The sequence below is a fragment of the Hemicordylus capensis genome, chromosome 4, assembly GCF_027244095.1.
Source record: "Hemicordylus capensis ecotype Gifberg chromosome 4, rHemCap1.1.pri, whole genome shotgun sequence".
Taxonomy (NCBI): Eukaryota; Metazoa; Chordata; class Lepidosauria; order Squamata; family Cordylidae; genus Hemicordylus; species Hemicordylus capensis.
Window position 1 is genome coordinate 34,016,319 of NC_069660.1, and position 26,419 is coordinate 34,042,737.

At 44.9% G+C, this 26,419-nt stretch overlaps 1 long non-coding RNA gene across 1 annotated transcript in view; it reads right to left on the reverse strand.

Moving 5' to 3' along the window:
* The window catches only part of LOC128324999 (uncharacterized), a 41,102-nt gene extending 16,423 nt beyond the window's left edge, over positions 1-24,679 (reverse strand). The window contains exon 1 of the long non-coding RNA XR_008307212.1: positions 24,511-24,679. This is a non-coding gene — a long non-coding RNA (uncharacterized LOC128324999). The remainder of the gene's footprint in view (positions 1-24,510) is intronic.
* Between the last annotated feature and the right edge of the window lie 1,740 nt (positions 24,680-26,419).

Below are 26,419 nucleotides of genomic sequence, written 5' to 3' on the forward strand. Positions count from 1 at the left end.
ATTTTTCTATGTAAACTGCTTTGAGAACTGTTGTTGTTGAAAAGTGGTATATAAATAATAATAATTCCAAAAGCATGCTGTGTACACGTGAATATGTTTTTGTGTGAATGACTGTATATGCATTCATTTAAAAAGTGAACCTGGCCACAGATCCCTCTTATACATGGTACAGATAGGAAGTGTACTGCTGTCTAATACGCGTGTGTTCAGCATAATGTAGTGAATGACTCTATGTGTGTATTGATCTGCACCTATTGACACTGTATACAGACAGTAAGCCTGTTCACACAACCAAGAATTGGAGGGTGGGAGGGAGAAAACCCAGCTAGTACTGCACTTGAGAACCCACAGGAAGCTTTCCCGTTCAGCCTTCTCAAATGTGGGTAGCCCAGACCCTGTACCTGAGTTCTTTCTAAGGTAGGATGAAAAGAGGAACTGTCCGACCTTGATGTTTGCTCATGTGTTGGCATTTGCCTTTCTCTGCAGCTCCTGGCAGCTGGCTGCCATGTTTGTCATAGAGTGCTGTAGCTAGAGGGGCCAAGCAGAGAAGAGTGCTGGTGCACTGAGGGCTGCTTCTGTTCTGTGAGTGCAATGCATTCTGTGACACCTTCCTCTATCCTTGGAGGACTCAGCTTCCTTTTTCCATAACAGAGACCATGGCTGAGGTAATCATCTGGGTGGTGAGTTTGCTGATCAAAACGGAGGGTCTGCTTGTCTGAGGGGATCAGAGTAAGAGCTCTTACCTCCCCCAGACCACCCCCAGATGATCGTGTGACCCAGCTTTGTATCTGTGTTGAACATAACATGTGAATAGGACTATAATTCACATCATCAAAATGGGAGTAGAGATTTGGGATGCTGAAGAGGGTGAACTATGTTATTCTGACTCACATGTTGAATAGGGGGTCAGTAGGTTACAGTGCCCCTTGCTACTAGCAATGCTGTAGTAAACCTTGAAGAAAGTTATAGCTCCATAATTCAGAATCACTTGCTTTTTATGCTCTGCACCCTCCTGGCTGCAAAGACAGTTATTGCACTTGGCCTCATTTGTGAGAATTCTCTGTTGATTTTGGTGTGGTTTCATCATTTCCCCCCATCCTCCTCCATAGGAAGCTGCCATATACTGAGTCAGACCATTGGTCTATCTAATCTTCACAGACTGGCAGCGGCTTCTCCAAGGTTGCAGGCAGGAACCTCTCTCAGCCCTATCTTGGAGAAGCCAGGAAAGGAACTTGAAACCTTCTGCTCTTCCCAGAGCAGCTTCATCCCCTGAGGGGAATATCTTGCAGTGCTCACACATCAGGTCTCCCATTCAGATGCAACCAGTGCAGACACTGCTTAGCTATGGGGACAAGTCATGCTTGCTACCACAAGACCAGCTCTCCTCCCATTATCAAGAGATGTAGCAGCCCTTACAATTAAAGTAAGACAGCTATATTGATTTGAGCAATGAGGTAGCATAATGGCTAAGAGACTGAACTGTGAATCAGGACTTGTCTGGTTTGAATCTCACCTTTGCCATTAAAACTCACCAAGGTGTTTTCTCACAGCAAGCTTCACCACAAGTCTATTGCAAGTTCAAAGTCCCCCCCCCCAAAACAAACAAACAAACAAAATGCAAGAAGTGGATTCTTTAACCCTGGATATAAATTGGGCTACACTCTTAACACACAATGGAAAACCTGAATGGTGTGTGAAGTGCTCCCCGATAGCTCACAGGGACTTCGGGCTAAATCTGGCCAATATGTGAATGCACACCCTCAACCAAGCTAAAGGTCCTGTGTCAAAAACACCCAGGCAGTGATACTCCAAGCTACTCCAACTCAGCTGTAATATGTGACTAAGTAAATATACTTACTTTACTTGTTTATTGTAAGGAATCCACCAAAATAGTATATAGAACTCTAAACACTTGAAAAGCACTGTACGGAAGCCAAGTACTGAAGGCCATTGAAGAAGGTTGTAGATCAGCTCAAACACATATCAAATACCCTTTTCATTTCCAGTTAGGAGGACTTAAGGAAGCAGAGCAAGGAAAGATCTCTGCTTGGGAACTTGGAGAGTCAATGCCAGTCAGAGTACACAGTATTGAACTAGCTAAACCAATGATTTGACTCAGTGTAGGACAGTTGTATTTACTTAAAGAGAAACCGTAAATTTACTGGTCACTAATATTGAAAGTATGAGCATTTTATATTACTAGAAGCTGGCTGTGTCAAACGAATTGGTTGGCTAGTTTCAAATTAATGCATAAAATGCAACCCCTGTTTCAGGGGCGCAGCTATAATTGAGCGAAAGGGTTCAAGGAACATGGGCCCCCAGCTCCTGAGGGCCCTCCAGCTCCATCCCTCCCTATTTTCTTCATTATCTCTCTCAATCTGGGGGGACGCCAGAGAGAGGGATGAACACGGGCCCCCTCTTCCCTAGCTACGCCCCTGCCCTGTTTAAATGCATCCTAGATTTCTTACCACCTACAGCCCCACTGTGGGCCTCAGTATGGCCCGCAAAGCTACTCTCATTCTTAGGACTGATATGAGGTTTAATTCCAGCAAAACTGAGAACATTCATCTCTCTCAGAAATTGAAATGCAAACATCCAGTAGCTTGTTCCCAGAGCACTTGAAATACTTGTGAACATTCTGTGCCCATCACATCAGCCCAGTCAATCGGTGTCAGAGGCTTCACCCCCGCACATATAATACAGTATAGATTCTCGACTGACTACACTAAGTAGGGCTCAGGGCCACTTCTTATTATACTTTTTTGCACTCACACATAGATATCTAAGTAGAAGATACACTTACAGTGCATCAATTCTGAAGGGTGCACAGGTGTAGTAATTGTTTTCCCATAAGATCACACATGGACAGCAAACAGGAAAGAATCAGGGCCCATTCATATTTTAAATATGAATCAGGGCCCAAATTTTAAAAGGAAGTGCAATTATTTCTCACATGCTTGCATCTTTCACATTTGATGTTCTACATGTGTACTTTGTATATTGCCAAACTACAAGAGGGTTCAAGTACCTGTGAGTGGAAAGTTACTTTAAATGCATCCTGAAATCACTGTAAGGGAAATTGTCTAGAGATTCTGTAGCTTGTCACTAGGGGGCAGTGAGACGTTCACAAAAGGGAAGTGAAAGAGAATGCCCAGTGGCTGGCAATAGGCACACTGAAGGTACACTTGTCTAGACTGTGTCCATATTTGGAAGGCACTGTGCTGACCAAGACCCATGGATCTGGCAACATCACTACACATAGAGATGTAGCGCATATTCTTCAGGGTTTCCCTGCTGAGTCTGGAATAAGGAGCAATTTTCCTTACACAACCTTAAAAAATAATAATTTATTAACTTGAAGAAATCATATTTCATTACCCGATGAACTATAGATTCCTTCCTGTACCATCTTTGCACATTTCCAAATCACCAGCGCACCAGTAGGGGTCAGTCACTCCTATCTCTTTCTGCAGACTGAGGATTCCCATGTGCAAAACTGAGCATATTCTGTTTGTAAGGGTGTGGCACTCTACACATACAAACAAAGGTGCCTGTTTTAGGTGCCTGTTTTAGGTGGCACGTCTCCCATCCCATGCCAACAAAAGGCTTTTCACTAAGCGAGAAGTGAACTGTCTTATCTCCCGTCAGTGTTGTTATATATCATAGAAAACGGGAAGTGTTGGTGTCCATGCCACAAGTCAAACCCTTCCCATTGTCAAAAAGCATTTGGGAAAGCAGGAACAATCAGATACGGTGCAGTTGTAGTGAGCCCTGGGAAAACTCTTGGGATGTGGAAGAAGGGCTTTCACCAGTCCACCATCTGCATATGGGAACAGAGTTTCCTCCTGGCTGGTTTTAAAAGCAGCCCGACTCTTAATGCACCTACGACCACTTTCAGTGATGCTTAACTTTTTCCTCCTTTTGCATTTCCCACATTTGTAGTTCACACTGAAATTCACATTGTTCTAGAACTGTCAGGGTTCACCCAAATAGCGACCCAGAGGAGTCTCCATTAGAGGAGGAGCAGGAGGAGGAGGAGGAGCTTACCCCAGATCCCTGGGCCCATAACGTCCCCGACAAGATCCTTCAGGACTGGGCTGGAGCCAGTCACCCCCTCAGAGGAGCCCTGGAACACTGCGGACTTGGTGCCCCTCCCAGCAGGGCTCCTGCCCCTTCCTCAGATCACCCCCCCATTGCCCCTGAGTTCCCGGGAGCAGAGGTGGCGCTGCATCAGGGCATAATATTTATTCATTTATGTATTTATTTATTTATTTATTTACATTTATATCCCGCTCTTCCTCCAAGGAGCCCAGAGCGGTGCACTACATACTTAAGTTTCTCCTCACAACAACCCTGTGATGTAGGTTAGGCTAAGAGAGAAGTGACTGGCCCAGAGTACCGTGGCTGAGTGGGGATTTTAACTCGGGTCTCCCCGGTCCTAATCCAGCCCTCTAAACCCTACACCACACTGGCTCTCATACACTCCGGCTCAGAAAGCAGAGTGCTTGCTTGACTCCCTGCCAATGGGCCTACAGGGGTGGAGGGGGAGGCCAGCTTGGGTGCCTCCTCTCGAGCTGGGATCCAGGAAGGGGTGGGGTTCTCGCTGGCTACCGAAGCTCTCAGTGGGCAGCAGCCTTCTGCTAGTCCAGCTGTTTCCCTCCAGAGCCTTTGCTTCTTGCCTCACTGCTTTCCTGACTTGGGTTTGGACAGGACCTGAGTATCTGAAGGACCATCTTCTTCCCTGTGAACCTGCCCATGCATTGTGATCAGCAGCAGAGACTCTGTTGCTGGTGTCTCCACCTTTAGGGGTGAGGTAGATGGCTTTGGGGGCAGGGCCTTTTCCCTTGAGGCACCTTCAGAGGTACACCGAGGTAGTTTTGGCGCTTTGACCTAAAGGCCTTTGGAGGGCACCCTGCTGCAAGTTGAGCATCATTTTTCTAACACGTAGGTACTTGAGGGCACAACCCATACAACCTAGGACAGATTAAAGATGATTTGGGGGCCCCCAGGGGGTGTGGTGGCCCTGGGCTTCGGTCCCAAAGTCCAGGGGTAAGAGCAGCTCTGGGCACCTTGACTGTGAAATGCCTACTTTGATATTTGTAAGATGTCAGGTTAAATTAACTTTGCTTATAAAAGTTATAACCAATGATGGAATTGTGGGGGGAAAGACGGGATGAAGGTTTTAAATAAATATTAATTAGGCAGCCTTGGACATAAAAAAATTTTTTTTAATGAATTAGATGAGGAACTCCCCACCCCCCATATATTATTCAGAGCATTTAAATAGACTTTGAGACTCTTGTGCAGTTCATGTGAATGTCTACAGTTCACATAGGAACGTAGGTAGCTGCCATATACTGAGTCAGACCATTGTTCTATCTAGCTCAGTATTGCCTACACAGACTGGCAGCGGCTTCTCCAAGGTTGCAGGCAAGAATCTCTCTCAGCCCTATCTTGGAGATGCCAGGGAGGGAACCTGGAACCTTCTGCTCTTCCCAGAGTGGCTCCATCCCCTAAGGGGAATATCTTACATTGCTCACACATCAAGTCTCCCATTCATAAGCAACCAGGGCAGACCCTGCTTAGCTAAAGGGACAATTCATGCTTGCTACCACAAGACCACCTCTTCTCTCCATGTATGAGAAAGTCGGAGTGGGGGCGCTTTGTAATGCAAATGAACATTCTGGTGAAGGTAAGTTTTACATTTGCCTTAAAAATGTACAAAATTTATATTCAAAAATTACATGAAAGCAAGAGCAGTTTTCAACCTCCAGACTAAAAGATGCTGTTAAGAACCCTAATTGGTCATTGGGGAGTTAGTGCAAATTTCAGTATTCAAATACTTAGTGGACATTTTCACACAGCAAGTTTAAACTGCATTTCAGCCTCTTTCACAAATTAAGCCTTTCTTACACAAATTATCTTAATATCAGATTTTTTTTTGTTCATGCGGAAGAGAGCCATTTTGTATTTTGTAATGTGAATGAGCATTCCAGCCAGTGCCGGTTTTACATTTCCATTAAAAAATCAGTTGAAGCTGGAACCACTTTTAATGCTTAAGATCTGAAAAATTCGTATAAATAGAGGTCATTCACACAATCAAAAACTGTGTTCTGCCCAGGTTTGTGAGCTGAGCATGCTCCCAATATCCGGAGGTGTGGAAGCAAGGTAAGAGGAAAACCTGGGTAGAAGTGATTATGTGTAAGGAAGCAAGGTAGGAGGAAAACCTGGGTAGCTTTTCCTCCTATCTTGCTTCCATGCAACCAGAAATTGGGAGCACACACAAACCCGGGTAGAATGCAGTTTTTGATTGTGTGAATGACCTCATAATTTCCAAGGCAGATAGGAATAAAAATATATCATGGATTCTCCATCTTTATTTACCTTTCCTGCTAAACTCAAGTAATGTAAATTCTGATTTCCAGAACTCTAACTGCCCTGTTTGGTATTCTTTTAATTATACACAGTTACAAGGCCTGCCCCAGTGCTGATATGAATACATGTTTGTCTGAAGATACAGACACTCACTGAGATTAGGAATGTTGTGGCACCAGCATTTAGGAACATAGGAAGCAGCCTTATACTGATTCAGACCATTGGTTGCTCTAGCTCAGTATTGTCTACACTACACGGCAGCAGATTAGGATCATAGGAAGAACATAGGAAGCTGCCATATACTGAGTCAGACCATTGGTCTATCTAGCTTAGTACTGTCTTCACATGCTGGCTACGGCTTCTCCGAGGTTGCAGGCAGGAATCTCTCTCAGCCCTATCTTGGAGATGCCAGGGAGGGAAACTGGAACCTAGATGCTCTTCCCAGAGTGGCAGCATCCCCCGAGGGGAATATCTTACAGTGCTCACACTTCTAGTCTCCCATTCATATGCAACCAGGGCAGACCCTGCTTAGCTAAGGGGACAAGTCATGCTTGCTACTTCAAGACCAGCTCTCCTTTCTTCTTCAAGGCTTCAGACAGGAGTTTCCCCCAGCTCCACCTGGGCCGTTCCCAGATGGTGATTTCACTTTGCTTCACCATGGGAGGGGAAGGTGTATGTTCACACATTGGGCGGATTTACGTTGAAGTCTGTGGAAGATATTGGGGAACATTCCATACACTTTGGGTTTCCCCCGAGCGTTGGAGCTTAGCCCACATTATCCCTGCACTACGAAGTTCCACTTTTAACTGCAGCTTTGGGGGATACTTCAATATATCTGATATCATTGATGTTTCTTCTGAGATGTATGGAGGGGCCATGCTGATAGGGCACCTTTTCTTAAAGCTTTGTTTTTGACATTTTTATTTTTTTTAACATTTGCTTGGTGATCTTGTGAATGAACATCGTTCTATGTACCTGAATGGTACATTTTGTTTTTCCTCTTTTAATAACATTTATCTCTCGCTCTCTTTTTTCCTTTTGAAAAGCCTCCTGACTCTGTTTGACTCCCAGTGGTACTTTATGGTGAACAAATAAGAAGGCTTTTCTTAAATGTTTTCTTTTTAAAACAATTTCTTGGTGATCTTGCAGGTGTGAGTGCATAGAACGATGTTTCACAAGATCACCAAGCAAATCTTTTTGAAAAGAAAAGAAAGAAAAAAAGCAAGGCTTTAAGAAAAAAAGCCTAGTCATGTTCTTATGTTCACCATAAAGTGCCACTGGGCGTGGTACACCGTACATGGTGCACAGTATGAACGGTGCACGGAAAGAAATGGGAAGGAACCCTATGTGAACAGCCCCCAGGTTTCTTGGAATTATCTTTATTGCACTTCTATGCAGCTAGTATATTACCTTATAACTCACTCTACTTTACCTCACTTAATCCCGCGGTTAGCTTCCGCAGTCTGGGAAAGGCACAGTGGATTCAGGGGATTAAACCTGGAAGCTTCTGCCTACAAAGCAGATGTTCTTCCACTGAGCCATGGCCCCATTCTCATTTCTTATCATAGGGATCCTCCCCATTTCTTCTCATGGGGAGGATCTCTCCCTGCATATAGTGTTGGTCTCTTCAGAGAAATGCTGCACTTGTGGTAGGTCAGTGGGGGAGACGGGGCTACCTCATGCATTGGTGTGGCAGGAAGGGCCCTTCCATCGATCTTGTAACCATTTGCACTATGCAGAATTACAAGAGTGCCTGGACACTTCCTCCTTCCCTTCCTTCCCACCTTTCTTCAAAGCCCACCTATCAGTAGAATCCAAGGGAAAGAGTTGTGGTAAGCAAGGACAAGGCAGTGGAGTGGAATCAGAAATATTAGTAGTTTAATAAAACAGATACTATGTACAGAGAGGCAAGTACAGACTGATTTTCAGTGCTCTTGCGGCTGGTTGTTTAGTTAGCCCTGCCTCTACTCCAGGACTGGAATACAGTAACTAAAGCCCCATTCAAAAGCTGGCCCGGCTCAAGGAATGGATTAATCAAAAACACCACACTATTCATTTCAGGCCACTAAACCTCACCCCTTTCTGAGACAACCCTGAGTATGTGCAACTGAACTGAACACATTCTTCCCCTGTTCACCTTCTTTCCCTCTGTTGCCTCCCCAGTGCTGAATCTTAGACTGTAAGCTCGTCAGAACTGCCTTTCCACTTTGCATAAAAGTGCTCAAGGCTGCATACAGCAAGAGAGAAAAATACAGTAAGATGCAAAAAAGATGCTGAGATGTACTAAAACTGCTCAATATTTTTAAAAAACCACATAAAAATAAATTCTAGCAAGATGCAATGGGATGAACTGATATTCAAAACACACACAAATCAATTAACGACCAGTTTGGACAATAATTCATCCACTGGCCTTTGCATATGTGATAAGGATATGCATGTGCTATGTGCATGCACATCTGTCCCCCCATTCTCTCCCAGCACACAGAGGCATTTTCCCATAATCAAACAGGGCTGTCCATTCATCTAAACTGCCTCTGTACCTGCACAGCAAATACCAGTTTAAACTTTGAACAAACCACACCTCCCACCATACAATTAGGGAAAGGCAGCCCAGCACACTGAGAGGGGAAAGGACGTGCGTGCTGGCAGCATATGCAGTATAAAAGACCAGCCAATAAAAAGTTTATTTTGCAAATCACCATGCAAGCAAATGCCATAATAATAATGATACCGATAAGAACTAGACAGCATGTGTGTATCATCTAATTATCTCCTCCTCCACCTCCAGTCCTCTGATAGATGCATTGGATAAGATGGCATTTATTAGCCCAAAGTTTCTGAGAGTGAGTCTTAACATTCTTAATTCTGCTAGATCACCAATAGAATTCTCTGCCCTGCGGCAAGATGCAATTTCCAAAGCATTCTTGTTTGGCCACTCTTGTGTGTACCTTCCTAGGCCAATAAACTATCTTTGAGTCAGATACAAGCCTGGGATCTACTTCAGTCTTTTCACTTTCCCAGAAAAGGTCGATGACATTTATAACTCAATACTGGCAAGCTCTTTTCTAACAAAAGCCGATTCAGTCAGATATTACTTTGCCTGTGTCATCTCCAGTTCACCAAAACCAATTTAGCAAAATAACCCAGACTCTGCTATTGTCCACTCTTTTGTCCATATAATCTTGTCTTTGCATAAAGGAGATGTTAAGAGGTCAGCCTCCTCTCTGCCCATCAACACACATCCTGTGATGGCAAGAGTTGCACAACTCAACCTCCCTTCTCTCACCAGCTGGGTTCAGGCCAGTTAGGAAAAGCTGCCAGGCAGTCACACAAATGCTTTGGTTCTAGAGAGAAAAAGAAAAATCAGCAGAGGACATGGGCCCCCCAGTTGCCCAAGATCAGATGGGCAATGACTCTTCTAAGCTTTGCTGCCTAGTGGAAAAGCCAGGCTTGTGTGTTCTATGTGTAACCTTACAGGAAATGCTCAGCCAAAGCCTTCTGGCCCACAAAAGAGTGACGGAATAGCACCACGATCATTGAACCTCTCCTGTAGGTACCAACCATTGCTTGAAGGGGAGGTAGCCATCCAGTGTTGGTCTTTGAGCTGTTCTTCCTCTTAGAGTCAGCATAAGAATGTCATAAAAATGGCATCCCCATAGTGGGTTCTCCATACACTCTCTAGGAGGAGAGCTGTGGTAGCAAGCATGAATTGTCCCCTTTGCTATGAATTGTCTCCTGGTTTGTATTTCAATGGGAGCCATGTGTGAGAACTATAAGATATTCCCCTCAGGGGGTGGGGCCACTCTGGAAAGAGCATCTGCATGTTTGCATGCAGAAGGTCCCAAGTTCCACCCCTGGAATCTCCAAGATAGGACTGAGAGAGACTCCTGCCTACAACCTTGGAGAAGCCAGTACCAGTCTGGGTAGACAATACTGAGCGAGATCAACCAATGGTCTGACTTGGACTATGACAGCAGCCTATGTTCCTATGTTAAACTGCAACACGTACAAGACCTTGTTGCACTGAAACACAACATCACCATGGAGTTGGAGCTGGGGCTGAGTAACAGAGTCCAGGCTTTGCATGCGGGAGGCCCCAGGTTCCATCTATCCCCAGCATCTCCAGGAAGGGCTGGGATGGGAAAGACCCCCATCAGAAACCATGGAGAGTCGCTCTCACTCGGTGTAGATAATTCTGAGCTAGGGCCTCCACAGCTGCAGTTAACATGGATCCTCACATAATTCCATTTACCACGATAAAAGCCTCTAAATGTTGTAGTTGGAGGCAGGAGGGAATATAACAAACAAAACAAATACTTAACATGTATACTGTTTCTGTCAGTAATCCTTACAACAATCTTTCAAGGTGACTCAGCATTATTATATCTCCATATTATAGATGGGTAGGGCAGAGAGAAAGTATGTAACTTTCTTATGGCCACCTAGGAAGTATAAGGTGAGATTTTTTTTTTTTAAACAGTCTTAACTTGTCTCTTAGCCACCATAGTATTGCTAAGACTCAAGGGAATGCCTTTTTTGGTGATGTCTCCCTCGTGTCTGTAACATGCAAACCAGTTCTCTGAGTTCAAAAGTGTAATCCAGAAGTTCCAGGAGTGGTCCAAGGTTGGTGCCTGAGGCAAGGCACCAAAAGCTGCCATGCCCCACAATCCTAGTGATGGACAGCCCCCTTTCAAAAGCAACCATTTTAAATGTTGAAAGCAGCATAGGGAGAGGGGAGGAGGGGAGGAGGGGAGATTGCCAGGACCTCCTCTTCACTCCTTGTGCTCCTTGCAACGTTTGCAAGGGTCAGATTGTTCCTGAAAAGCTGCTCCAATGCCTTACCTGTTGCTGTACTGCTGGGGCCCCAATCATCCGCCACCTGAGGCAGCTGCCTCACCTCTCCTCATGAAAGAGCCGCCCCTGAGGAGCTCACAAACTTGGATTCCCCAGATGTTGTTGGACTACAACTCTCACCATCCTGGTGATCATGAGAATTGTAGTCCAATGACCTCCTCCAAAAGGGGCTTAGACAAAGTCATGGAAAACATGTCTATCAATGGCTACTAGTCTGGTAGCTATAGGCCACCTCCAGCCTCAGAGGCAAGATGCTTCTAAATACCAGTTGCAGGGGAGCAACAGCAAGAAAGGGGGCAAGCCCTCACCCCCTGCCTGTGGGCTTCTCAGAGACATCTCGGGCCACTTTGTGAAACAGGATGCTGAACTAGATGGGCCTTGAGCCTGATCCAGCGGGGCTGTTCTTATGTATGGTGAGAATAGTAGTCTAACACAGTAATGGAGAAAATTGAAGTCCAATAACAGCTGGGGAACCAAGTTTGAGACCCCCCTCGAATCAAACAGCCCCCCCCCCAAAGGGCCTGATTCCAAGCCCCACAAAAGAAGTATGTGCACCTCTAGAAATAAGAAGCTCTTCAAGTGGCCACTTTGGACATGTAGTCCAGACAGCACAGGACCGACAAGGGACATGGCCATCCACATCTAGCTCTCAGGCTACCTTATAAAACCTGCTCCAGTGCTCAGCAGAACTCCTTAAAGCCTGTAACTCCACCGTATGGAGAACTCCTGCTTTCCAATCAAATCTCATTGTGACCGGCATTAAGGGGATTAGTTTATCCCTGCAGCCCACACTCCAGCTGGCCTCTCTTTTGCTTAGTCAGACAGAACATGGCTCCCTGTTCACAACCCCTGTGCTACTTGCTGGGCAGAAGTCCCTGTCTGGGTGTGAAGTTCCTCTAGCTCCTTTTTGGAGAACCAGCAGGTCCATCTGGAACATGAATGGCTATGCTTTGCTTCAGGAAACACCAGGTACTGGGTACTAGGATTTTTCTTTTGACCATCAGCCTATTTGGGGAGGAAAAACTATTCTCTGTTCAAGTGTTGCTGAAGTTTAATCTAGTGAATTGAACAAACGGCTGTCCCACACCTGAACTGAGGCTGAGGGCACCTTTTTTCACACATGCCACTAAAAAACAACAACAACTTATTGCATTGATAATGTAAAAGTAAATCCTACTTTGGTTAGAATGTACATTCAGTTTTGAAATGATTTTCCTCCACTTCCTATCCTGTATAACATCATTCACACAGGCATTGAAATGTTGTGAGAAAGGCTGTAAGACGCTTCCTGTGGCATGTGTGAAAATGCGCTCAGGGGTTCCCCTGAAAGACTCCCCCACCCCACCCCTCAAATGAGAGGACAGGACAACACTCAATGTTAGCAGTTTTGGAGACATATTAACAGCTTTAAGCTCCTTGAAGAAGAGTCAAACATGATGCTGTTTTGTGAGTATAAGCACTCTGGGTTTTTCAATCTGATTAGCAGGAAGTTTTCTGTGCTAGTTTATTGTCCGGTAATTTCTGGGCAAACATTCTCTGAAGCCAACATCTCACAATAATCCCACGTTTGGCCTTTAGATTCTTCCAGATGTTTAAAGTTCCCAGAACTGTGGAGAAGGAGCACTCCGTTTTTTTGTCTATTCATTAGAAATTCCCTGCAATAGCTCAGTGAAGCAAAACCCCCATACGGTCCCCAAAGCCATTAAGCAGCCACTGCCTGGAATGTGCTGCTGAATTCTCAGCTGTTAAAATATTTCTGTGGTATCAAGTACTAGAACTGCAAACTACATGTGAGGAGAACCAAAATCACACCTTCTGATAGGGCACACTCCCATGGAGTTTGCCCATGCTTAAGTGCAGGGCTGCTGGGCGGAATTATCAGTCTTGAGAGCAGATGTGTGTGACCCCATCCACAGAGCTCAAATTTTGGAATACAGTGCCTTAAAAACTAGTAAATGAACGGTGCCCTTTCCCAATGGCCCTATCTCTTGTTGTAATACCCTTCTCACCTTTAGTGAGAGCTTATATCCGTGATCTTCACTATTTTTCAAGCGGGGGCCACTTTGGCATTTCCCACTGTGTTGACCTCCACACACACTCAGGTGCCAGAGAAGATTCCAGCCTTTCGACAGCTGTGCTTTTCTCAGTGCTGGGAGGGCCCTTTAAGAGAGATGAGCCCTCTCTTAAGTGCTCTGTGGGGAAAGCACCAGCACCCTGTGAAAGCCTTCCAAGATGATGCAGGGGGCTCAAAAGGACTCGATTTGCCTTAAAGGAGCCCCCTGGCACTGGGCAAAACACAGCACTGCTTGTCTCTGCATGATGTCAGGCGGACTGTGCAAGTACTAAGCTTTGGCTGAAATGTCACACAGGCCCAATAACCATTAGTTAGGGAGCCACACTTAGTTCTGATGAGGGCTTCTGCTGCTGCCGCTGACCCCTCGAGACGTATACCACTTGATAATCTAAAACCTAGGAAACATTTCTGGAAAGATCAAGTCATATTTTTCTCTTGAGACTCAGGATTCACTTGCCACATACCTCTGTCACAAACCAGCCCAGGGAGTCTGCACAACCCCTGCTGGTCCAGTAATCATGCTCTGTACTTGTGGACTGAGAGGATCGGATGTACACTGTGAGCGCATCATCCCTAAAACGAAGCCCTGCTCTGACTTGCCCTAAGAATAGATCTGCACAGTCGGAATGATTCTTATATTGACTGACATGACATGTAATTCCGGACCAGGCCCTGGTGCTGCACCATCGAGGCGGCCTTTTAAGTTGTGCAGCAGCTGCAGTGGGCCCCTAATGTCAACTGAGGGGTGCCCTTCATGTCGCCCAGGATGTGGCACAGCCCTGTCTGAACTGGGCCACTTGGAACCACATGTGAGGGATTGCAGATTTCAATGCTCCTTTGTACTATCCATTTAATAGGAATTGGGGAGATTCTCATGATCACAAGAGCAGGGGGGGGGGAGGAAGGCTCCAAAAAACTTACCTTCCCCACAGACTATCGAGGGCTTGGTGGTGGGAGCGCACTCCATGCTCTCACACAAGCAGCCCTGCTCCATGAAGCATGGAACAGGATGGAGGGATTCGGGGCCAGAATGTGTTCCGGGCTCCATGAATCCCACAATGCAATGTGCAACACATGCATTGCATTTGGGGGTTCCCCCAAGAGTTCGGTGTGCTAGGTGCCCATCTCTTTGTCCACTGGGGCTAAACATAACACATGAGCAGTTAGTCTGGGTTAAGGGAATGCTTGCTCCCTTAACCTTGGCTAACAGCTGGGGTAAGCAGTGGGGCTTACCCCACTGGGTAAGTTGGGCATGATCCTGGCGGTTCTCACATGTAGCCTTACCTGGGCCGGGCATCCCTAGCCCATGTTAGGCTGCACGTGATAACAGCCTCATTATGTAACAACTCAGGGCAAAAAGTCCAAATGCATCTCTTCCCCATGCCAATGGTACTCCAATTTTAGAGTATTTCACAGCATTTCATAGACCTACAAAAAGGGTGTTTGGGTAATTTTTGAGGGGGGACATGCTTTTTGCCCCAGACTAACCAGCACTCTACCCAGTTTGTTTCAGCAGGAGGTTGTCACATCCCACCTCCCACAGCATCATCCAAAGGAGTATTGTGGGAGAAATGGAAGCCATGGTGCCTGTTGGAAGAATGTTATATCATGACATGTTTGGTGGCATTCTAGGGAAAGAAAAACATGGTGGCTGCCAGCCAAAAGGAGCCAGGAGGCATGCTGGGGAGTTTCAGGCAAAAATTGTGCGCCCCCCAAAAATGCAAAAGAGTGAGGTGGTTTCACTGCAACCCTAGTCCCATTGGCTCAGAGCTCCTGTTGGGTAACTCAGCCCAGCATCATTTGGGGGGGAGCAACTCTGCTGTGGGGCTGTTCCATGTCCTCCCATGAGTCCCGTGTTTCTGATGCCCCCCTCCCCATGTTATGCTGCTGCTGCAGTTCTCACACTGTTCGGGTAACATCAGAATGGGTCGTATAAGTGATACTAGAATCTATTTTACTCATACAATTGGGGAAAACATGCTGGAGATCTCAGGGCATTTTTGCACAATGTTTCCACTTCCTTCTCTCAAATTACGTGCAACTGCCTGGTCTCTTTAAATAGCAGCTAAGGGTTCATGCCCCTACAGCCGTTCCTCCCTCCCCCAATTAACTTACCCAATATCATCCACCCTCAGCATGTTTCCATGAAACCTGCTTCAGGGATGCCAGTTCTAGGAGTTAATCATTGCATTGTTTATCAGTTGATGATTGATTTATAAAGGTTCATGGCTTCAGCTTGCCACCATGATCCAATTTGTTGAAATGCTTGGTTGACTTAAATTATGCCATTTATGGTTATAATATAATTTAATTATTTTATGGCAGAGCAGGGCGTTAGCTGAGGGTGCTTGCTGGGAGGACCAGCTAGTGGAAAATAATGTTATTCTGCTAACTCAGTAATTCATAAAGAGGGCCTGGCTATTATTGCTTACGTGCGTTTCTTGCAAGCGATTTAGATGGCTCTTTCTCAGCTTAGCACTTAATAAGAAGACTAAAAATCCCTTGACTTAAACGTTCAAAGAAAAAAAGTTCCTTAAAAAGGGCATTGACTTAAACCTTAAAAGAAAAAATGTTTCTTTAAAAGGGCATTGCTGTTGAGGGGAGTATTTTTAGTGCCACACCTATGCAATGGTTGCATATTCTTATTCTGTTGTGTGTGTCTAATGATGGGCGACCTCCCCCAAATTCAGTTTGGATTGGAACTTGCAATTTCCAATAATTCTAAACTGATTTGTAAGGACCGGGGCCTCCAAAAGCTGCCCCCACTTTAACTTGGTTGGTTGGTTGGTTGATTAAATGCCATCAAGTCGGTGTTGACTCTTCACAACCACATAGAAAGATTCTCTCCAGGATATTCTGTCTTCAACTTGGCCTTTAAGGTCTCTCAGTGGTACATTCATTGCTGTGGTAATTGAGCCCTATTTCTGCTCCTCCTCCCTGGCATTGCCAGCAACTGCCTCTCTCATCCCCCCATCCTTTCTCCCCCTCTGTTTCAGTGGGACGTCTCTCTCCTCCCCCCTGGTTGCTATGACATACTACAAATATCAGAAGCCCTAAGACAAGGCAATTTTCCTAAAGCATCTGATAGCAGGCACCCTGGGAATATTACATGCTCTGAGGCACCTGGTACCTGTAACATGCCATAGCAGCATTATAGTGCCATGGAGAGGGAAGAAAGAGAGACCACTCTTTCTCCTCCCTCCCTGGTGTATTGGCAGCCATCACTGCCACAACAGCATCACTACTACTGAGGAAGAGGAGAAAATGGGAAGAGAGTCACTGTTTCCAATGACAAACTAGAGGAGCTGGAAGAGAACTGCCCCAGAGCAGTAGGAGCTAGAGACCATCTGAGTTGGAGAAGACCTCAGAGGCCATAATGTTCACCATCTTATTGAAGGCGAGGGTTACATGTTACTAACATTTGTATTCTGAGCCAAGGAACTGCAAAGTTCAGTTTGAGGAGAGCTGGTCTTGTGGTAGCAAGCATGAATTGTCCCCTTTGCTAAGCAGGGTCCACCTGCTCTTGAATGGGAGACTACATGTGAGCACTGGAAGATATAGAGCTGCACTGGAAGATATAGCACTGGAAGATATAGGGAAGAGCACCTGCATGCTTGCATGCAGAAGGTTCCAAGTTTCCTCCCTGGCATCTCCAGTTAGGGCTGAGAGAGACTCCTGCCTGCAAACTTGATGAAGCTGCTGCCAGTCTGGGTAGACAGTACTGAGCTAGATGGACCAGTGATCTGACTCTGTATATGGCAGCTTTCTATGTTCCTATGTTCCTGAAGTTCGATGATATCACTATTTTTGGCAGGGAACCAAGCTAACTTCCCTTACACTAGTGCTTCTGTTCCAGCAATATTGCATTTTTCTAGCACACAAAGTGCAATACTTAATTGTGGAGAAAATGCAATTATTTCCCTAGTTCACCCACCTACTGGTTTTGTAATTGCCTCGGGCAGTTATTGAGTGCCATGGCATCTATTTGACAGTGCTTATGACATCATTAGTAAAAGTGACACAACATTCCCTCTTCTATGTCTATGTCATCCTATGACCTTTATGCACATAGACACTGGAATCAGATTAACAAAAGCGCCAGCATTTTTATAGGTGAGTCACAATCAGCCCATTGGATATTTCAGTTTTTCAGTGGGGAGCAGCGAACACCACCATGAATATTCTCAGAGGCGCTCTTACCCCTGGACCCTTGGGCTGAAGTCCAGGGCCTCCACACCCCCTGGGGCCCCCCAAATCCACTTTAGTCTGTTCCAGGTGGTCGGGCTGCTGCACTGTGCTGTGTGGGACAGTCAAGCATGACCTCTGCTTTAGAGAGGGGGTGGGGTGGGGTGGGGGAAATATGTGGGATGGGAATATGTTAAGTTGCATGTTGAAATGTTCCTGCTAATGCATACTTGCATAAATATACCTGTTTTATATTCTTACATTCTTGGGAGTTCAGTTGCTGTTTGTGCCCTCAAGAACCCACATGATGATAATACTGCGTGTATCACAGTATCTGTGTGTGGGGTGTGTGTGTGATGCTTGACCTGAAGCCAGAGGGGTGGGGTGGGGGGCTCCAAAGGCCTTTAGGTCCAGGCTCTAAAATTACCTAGGTGCACCTCTGAATATTCCTACTTGTTTGCCACCACTGAGCATTTAGAAGCTCTTACAACTGAGTATCAACAAGCCATCAAAGTGTCAAAATAAGTGTCAAAAAGCAATCCAAGTGCTATCCATGGTAATATTACTTGTTCATCTTGTTCTCTCTGTCTTTCATTGCCAACATTTCTTTTTCATTCTCCTTTCTGCAGTAGCATTTACTTACTATGGAGCCTTTAATTAGCTCTAGCTCATTAATATCCATTTTGGTTCCAATCCAGAGGCTGCTTCCGGCTGGAACAGCAGCTAGATATTTCCCTCTCATGTCATGATGTCAGAACAAAGTTGAACTGTCAATGTGGACATGTCCTGCCTGTTTAGTTCTGAATGCCATAGTTCAAGATTCCTGTTGACAAACTGGGAAAATATTCAGAGGAGAGTCATGAGAATTAGAATAGGCCTAGAAAGAAAAGCTTTTATTCTCTTCTATTTATTTATACTGCCTGATGATGTAGGAATAAAAGCTGAAAGAGCCAGATAGCTAGGGAATGGTAGAATTAAGTTAGAAATAAGGTTTCTGGCTTAAATCTGGTATTTTCTTGCATTTCCTCATGATCAGTCATTTTTAGCCATAACTGGACTAGTCCAATGAGCATTATTCTCCCTAAGGAAAAACAGATTTTCATCCGCATAAGATATCCAGCCCTCCTAGATTCATTCCTAATCCAAACAACCAGAGGCGTATCTAAGGAAAATAGCACCTAGGGCAAGCACTGAAATTGCACCCCCTGTCCAAACATCTGACACCCATCTTTCAGATAACTTTACCATAATAATAGCTCAAAAATACAAGTCAAGCTCATTAATCTTTTAATATTTCAAAAAATATTTAGCAGTGGACGTAGCCAGACCAAAAAATGCTGGAAAACTACAAATTTCAGTATGCTGGGGCTCATGAAATACCCAAAAACTATGTGGAGGTATACTTGGAAAACTAAACAGAATTGCCTGTCTAACTCTCTACTATGCATTGTAGCATCACTATTACATAGGTTGTAAAAATAAATGGAGAATTTGACTTTTCGCATATACTCTGAAAATAATTAAAGTATATGCAGAGTAAACTGTGTCACTGCTTGTAATATAGTCTAGTATTTCAGAAAGACAGTTAAACTCCCAGTGGGCCTTAATACTAAGGATTTCACACTGATTCACAGACAAACTCACCATTAATAGACATCGCATTTAACTCACTCACAAGAAGCAAAGTAAGAGGAAATGAATACAATCCTAGCTCATAAGCTTCAGCTCAGTATTCACAAGCCCTGATTCTCTGTACATAGTGCCAAACTAAATATGTGTACAGTGACTTGTATTAAATCAATTTTTTGTAACCTGTAGCCCCTTTGGGGAGCTTCCTAAAGGCTGTGGGGGGGTCTGCAAAGGTCCCCCCTCCCCCTGCTGGCCTCTAGGGCCTCACAGGGACCATTTGAGCATGTGTGGTGGCCATTTTTTATTTTTTATTTTTTTAATGGCCGCTGAAAACAAAATGACCACCGTGCATGCTCAAATGGCCTCTGTGGGTCCTGGCATGGCCTAGGGCCTCACAGATGCCATTTGAGCATGTGTGGTGGCCATTTTGTTTTCAGCAGCCTTTTTTTTTAAAAAAAATTAATTTTAGCAAATGGCGCCCCCTTCAAGTGGCGCCCGGGGCACGTGCCCTGCCTGCCCTGCCCTAGATACGCCCCTGCAAACAACAGCAAACATACACATCTGTGAGTTATTTTAAAAATGGTAAGAATTAATATTTTCTCCAAATTTCATGTGCTCTATGTGGAATACGCCATTTCATACATGGAGTGTCTTGTATAGAAATGCTCCCTTCCATTATTTCTTCCAGGTTCTAATAAGGGGCATATTCTTAGTGTTCTGTCTCAGCTGTTTTGTAAGTATACACTCATTCACACGTTGTCTACAGCACTTGTACAATAAGTATACAGTGTACAAAGGTACTGATCTGTACACAAGTACAGTCATCCACATACTGTGCTGAATGCAGGTACAGAAGTACACTTCCTATCTGTACCATGCATTTGAAAAGCTTGTATCCAGGTTCACTTTTAAAATGCACACAGGTTCACACTAACATGTGTACAAGTGTACAGACATCTGTACACATGTACAGCATAATGACTGAATCAGGCTCATGTCTTTTCCAGTCCAAGATTTAAAAATGTTGCACTAAAGACATGTTATGGGGTATTCACTCCTTTGAAAGGCCAGACTACACATTACATGAAAGCCCATCACTGATTGTCTGTTAATGACTGACTTAAATTATGCAGTTACCCCAGGATTGTACTTCTGTGAGGGAGCGAGTTCTAACAAAACTCTCAATGCCATTAAAAGTGGAGTTCACTGTATTGGGAGCCAACCAGTATCGGGGACAGTAGAGAATCTAATATAGGGTTAAACATGTTTACTAGAATTTTTGTTGTTGTTGAAAGTCTGAGTGAGGTACAGAAACCTGTCAGGTAGGCCAGCGGTGAAAACTGTTACATTGGAAGCTGTCAAGTAGGCAAACTGAGTGTGGTCTAGAAAGTGTCATGACTGAGGTGATTTTTGGCACACACACATTATATTATTCAGATTTGGGGACTGAAAAATCAGTGAATTGGAATTGGCCAGGAAGCTAAATTAAAGTAGTCATTGGGTTATAAGTGGACTGGCTGCAACTAATGGGAATACAATGCTGAGGTCCAGTCTACAGAGGATTCAGAATAATAACCACCAATCAGCTGTGAGTTGTTGAGAGGGAAAATGTGGAGCAGGAGCAGGGACAGCAAAGAGAGGGAGACCGGGGGTGGGGGGATCCTAGAGGAATTGAATGTGACTGCAGAATCCAAGGGAAAGAGTTGTGATATGCAAGGACAAGGCAGTGGAGTGGAATCCGGAATATTAATAGTGTGCTGACATAGCTATTATGTACAGAGGGGCAAATGCAGACTGCTTTTCAGTGCTCTTGTTGCTGGCTGTTTGTTAGCCCACCTCTGCTCCAGGGCATTTTCCAGACTATGAGATTTGTAACACTTAAAGCATACTAAAGTGTCACGGAATAGTGAAATGTTTTGAAACCAAGAGAAAAGGATTGTTCTATGTTTCATTGTAGGCTGCTTGCCATTCACACATTCCATTTCCTCCTTTGTAACGCATTTATTTGCCCCTTCTGCTGCTTCATTTTGGCCAATGGAGTCACGGGGGGCGGGATGCTTCATTTCCCCTTGCACAAGTAATTCTAGCAAAAAAATTAAAAAGACTCATCTGCTGCTGTTCCTGCGGCTGGTGGGACGGCTGGCCTGGAGCAAGCCAGCCGAGGGAGGAGGAGGGAGCGCCAGGCGTCAGACTGCGAGTGGGCGCTCCGAAGTGCTGAGCTGGCCAATCAGCACTGGGCAGTCTCCCCTGCCACCTCACTCCCGCTTGCCAGCCTCGCCCTCACCACGACAGGCGCCCGCTTGCCCACTTGTTTTCTGCCTCTCTCTGGCTCGCTGGCCATGAACTTACTCTTAGGAAGTTCCACCCCCACCACCACCACCACCGTTGATTGCCTTTTACTGTAACACAATGGCTGCTTCCTCTAGGAGCTCGCTTGTTAAAGTAAAAAGCATTTGCAGCATCACTGCTTAATTTGGATGCAAAATGGGGCCATCCAGAAAAACACTTTTCCCTACAAGTCAAATAGAAATTATATTGGGAATGAAAATAACCATTCACACCACAACACGCTGCAATGCATAAACTACGTGACAAGCCTCTCTACAACAGGAAAATACAGTTACTTTCCTGCAACACTTTTGCCACTTTCTAGGGCCATAATGAAACAATAACATCCAAAACAGGGCATGGGAAATATGAACGGTACCCTGCCAACAACCCAGCAACACCAATGTCATAAAAATGGAGAGGCACTTAGTGAACACGTTACGGGACTGTTGCAGCATGTAATCTGGAAAACGCCCAGGAGTGGAATACTACAGCCCCATTCAAAATATGGCCTGGATGAAGGAATGGATTATCCAAAAACACCACAGTGGCAGGGACTGAAAAGCCATTACATTCCAAATTCTGCCCATGCTCTGCCCCTTGACCTTCCAGATTCTACCCTGACTCCACCCATTATCTTTCAGATTCCATCAAGGCAAGCTCCACCTTGGCTTACAACATTCTCTCCTGACTCCGCCTGTTCTGATTCCACACTCTGGCTTTGCCCAGGGGAAGCACTAGTGTGGTGTAGTGGTTGGACGAAGACAGGAAATCTGGGTTCAAATCTCCACTGAAACCCACTGGGTATCTTGGACCAGTCACTTTCTCCCAGCCTAAGCTAGTTCACAGGGTTGCTGTGAAAATAAAAGGGTTGCAGAAGAACCATGTAGACCACTCTGAAGTCCTTGAGGAAGGGGCAGGATATACATGAAATCAGTAGCAGCCCATATGGGTGGAGCCGGTATGTGTGTGTGTGTTGTGCGTGTTAAACAAGTGGCAGCTGAGTCTCATTCCCACTCATCTTTCCCCACTCAGCTGTCTTATTTTGACTCACCTCCTCCACCACCATGTTAACCCCAGGCGTGCAGGTTAATCATTTACAAGTTGGGGAACCAGGTGAATGAGCAGCTTGCCTAGGGTTAACACGACAGCTGGGAAGGCAAGGCAAGGCGGTTGGAGTGGGGAAAGGTAAATGGGAATGAACATGAGCTGCAGCTTGTTTACCACCCCGCCCCACTCCAGCTGTATGGGCAACTACCGCATGAAATAAATAATACATATTTTTGGAATCAGGAGTTGACTGGTTAGGTGGAAGTCATGCTAAAGAGATTTAAAACTGGTTTAACTGTATAATGTAATTTGGGCCTTGTCAAGAAACCATGCTCAGGCTGTTGTGGTAGCCATGACACTTCCTTCGTCACTCTTTACAGAGATGTAAACATTGCTTCTCTTGAAGTAAATAGGAACCTCCTAGAAAGAATTAGTCTAGACAGCCAAGGCCAGATCAGCAGATATTTTCACAGGAATTTAAAACGGGAACAAACAACCATGTCAGACCATACTAACCAGTCATATGACATGAACAAAAAGATGCTGCAATCACACAAGGAAGCTGTCTGTGCTCCTTTCCCTAACGCACTGCCCGACCTATTTCAAAAACTAGACCCATCCTCTCTAACACAAGCTCATTTTCAAGCATATGAAGGGATGTGGTGACTTTTAAATTGACTTGGCCATGTTTTTTTTTACCACATTATGTTTAGTTGTTATGGTTGTTGCTGTTGTTGTTGTTTTTAAATCTTTTTAATTTAATTTTGAAAGGGGTGCTGCATAATAATAAGCTATTAATGCAGAGGTCAGAGGAGCAAAGGGAGCTCTAGGATTAAAAACTTCACTTTTGTGTTTGCTGCGGATATATAACGTGACTCTTAGGCCTGATTAAAGCTCCTGATAAATAAATGCTCTCTTTTAGCCCATCTGGGTCTGAAATGTACACAAATAATGTTATTTTCTGGAAGAAATTACAACCTGTCACCAAATTCTTGATCTAGCTTTTATGTCTTAACCCAGAAGTACAGGAACGAACCTAGGGAAAGGCAGGGTCCCCTCCCCCCGCCCCCGCTCCCGCTAGATGCTTTCTGCACACTGGATTCTCAGTGCCAGCCATGGCACTTGCAGAGCCTATGGTGGTCTCGTAGGTGCTTCCACCAGCCATATGCAACTGGCAAGAGCAAAGATCAGTGCAGGTTAAAGCCTACATGCGTCTGGAGTATCAGCATTGCATACTGCAGTACTCCCAGACACCTCTGCCTGACACTTTTTTCAACCAGGTAGTGATCCATGAATGCTCTGCACCCTTCCTTCTGATTCAGCTGAATTCCTCAGGGGTGCTTATTAACACACAGTGGGGAGGGGAGGAACTGCTCTGTAATTGTTTAAAACACGAATTCAGGCAAAAGGCAAAAGAGATTTGATGATGTGGAAAGAAGATTCCTGTTTACTAAAGTCTGACAAAATACAACTCTTTGGGGGCTTTATCTTCTCCACTTGGAAACAGCCAGAGAGCAAATACATACTCAGGTCATGGAAAGGGGGCAGGAACAAAATATTGACTTCAATGAGGAGGGGGTTGGGAAATCTTTTTTTTTTAAGGTGTTTAGATTCAATATGCAATCTTGCACAAGGGCTGACAAAATGCCTGACAGCCGATATCCCACTTCTTCCAGTTGTGAGCAAGTCATGCAGTAAACTATTCTCTGTTAATTTTTTAATGCCAAATAAACAGACCAAGAAATGATTAGCACAAAAGCAAGTTCAACCTAATCTGGACAGAATCAGAAAAGATGAGAGTGAGAAAACTGAACTGGAGTTATCAGTTAACCACTTCAAGTGCCTCCAATTGGAAGAGTTCAATCTTCCTATCTCAGTACCCTACCCCTTTTACATTGTTTTAATCTTAATGAGTGGCCCAAAATAGCTAGTTTAAGCACAATAGATGTTCTTCTTCTCTCTCCTTTGAAAAAGAAGCATGCAGGAACTGCAAGCAACAAGGATCTTCCTACCTGGTTTGTAACTGGTGATCAGAAGGTATTCTCTTCCTGACTTTGGAGTCACCAAAAATGGGGGAAATCCATTATTTTAAGGTGTGCAGCTGTTCCAGCAAGAAAAATTGGTTTACAGTCCTCCCAGCAGCAACAGGCATTTCATGTCAGAGCCTGGGGAAAAGCATAACTAGATTGTCGCTGGGAATGGAATTTGGTCAGTGGTCGGAGATCTATATTCTCAGATAGGTAGGACTTTGTCCACAAACTGGAATTTGAAATTTCAAAAGGGGGCGGGAAGCAGAAGGGACAGTTTCAGAGATGATTGTACTGGCGTGATTCCCCTAGGACTTTAATTCTTTGTCTTGCAACTCAAGGCTGTGCCCGAACAGGCTTGCCACACGGCCTGGTGAATGAAAGACTGAATAGTCTCATAGGCTGCTTTCTCACATATGGAGGGTAGACTAAATACTGAGAGCTGCAACATGGCTTATGTTCACCTCCACAAAAGAAAAGTAAAAGACAAATGATTTGAAGGGAAAGGCAGGCCTCCTTAGGGAGGTGCAATCTATGACTGGGGGAGACTTGAGCTTCTCTCCAACTCCTCCCAAGGAGCATCTGATGCCCATGAGCCAGGCCCACAAACTCTGGCAATCAGTACCATCTAAGGCGTTGAATGCTCATAGTGGCAACATCTACCCCACTAGAGGTGGAAAATAGCTGATAGCATTGTTGTGCTTAAAAGCATTCTCTGTTTTATCACCCCTTCTTTATCTCTACGAGATTTGAACAAGAATATTCTCCTGCATTATTTAGCATAGGAGAGAATATTTTGGAGAATTATTCTACCCATTCTGTTAAATGTATCAGAGAATATTCTTTTACAAGTCTAATCTCTACCCCCCAAACTTTTGCAGTTTGGGTAACATCATAATCATTTTTGCACAAAGGAAAGGGCGAGGGTCAGGGTCAGGGTCAGAATGAACAAAATGTTGTATTCTCTCCATGGAGTAATCTTTGGAGGACATGCCTGCCAATTTCATTCAAAACAAAGAACAGAAAAAACTAACACAAGGTGGACAGCAGCAACAGCCACGAAGGGACACTGTGCTGGGGCTGAATAGAGCCAGTGGCTCTCCCTCTGCTTAACAGAAGGGAATCACAATTTTAAAAGGTGCCTCTTTGCTCCATTAGTAGGGCCATCCACTTCATCCACCGCCCGCAGCAAGTGCCTCACTTGCTTCATGAAAGGACGGCCCCTGTGAAGATGTGATGGTGATGGCTCCTGGCTTTAAAAAAACAGCAAGCTACATAGGATGCTTCCCATCTGTTCCAGTTTGTCTTTTGTCTTGCCCTGTCCATTAAAATTCTATGCCTGGAAACCTCATATTTTGCAGTGAGCATTTCAAACAATTAAAGAGAGGGGGCTCTGGAAACAGCTATCTTCCTACTGCAAGGTGTGAGCTTTTACTGAGGTGTGTTTTTCTCCTGAATCCATTGATTACCAGGGATTGCAAATTGGCTGGGGAAAAGACCCAGAAAGCACGAGCAAGGTTCTCCCCAGCCCTGCCTTCATCCCCCAGAAATGGCCTCCGGTTTTATGGACATTTAGCTTTCTCAGCTTTTGTGTCTAGTTCTTTGTAGGCTGTACACTCCCCCTCTCTTGTCCTGGAGTGCACATCTCTGACTTTTTTTTACTTTTAACATGTGGCACAGAAGGACAACTATTTCTCTGTGGCAAGAGAGGATATCACAGGGAAAGGGGTATGCACATCACTGTTAAATACTAAGAAATGTTTTGGAAGAACACCTCTTCTCAAGGGACTGGACTGCAGACACTCCCAGTGGTAGATCTGAGTTATTGCCACTAGAGGTGAAAGGCTCCATGGTCCATTGACCATTTCCAGGCAGGTAATCCTCCTGTTCCCCT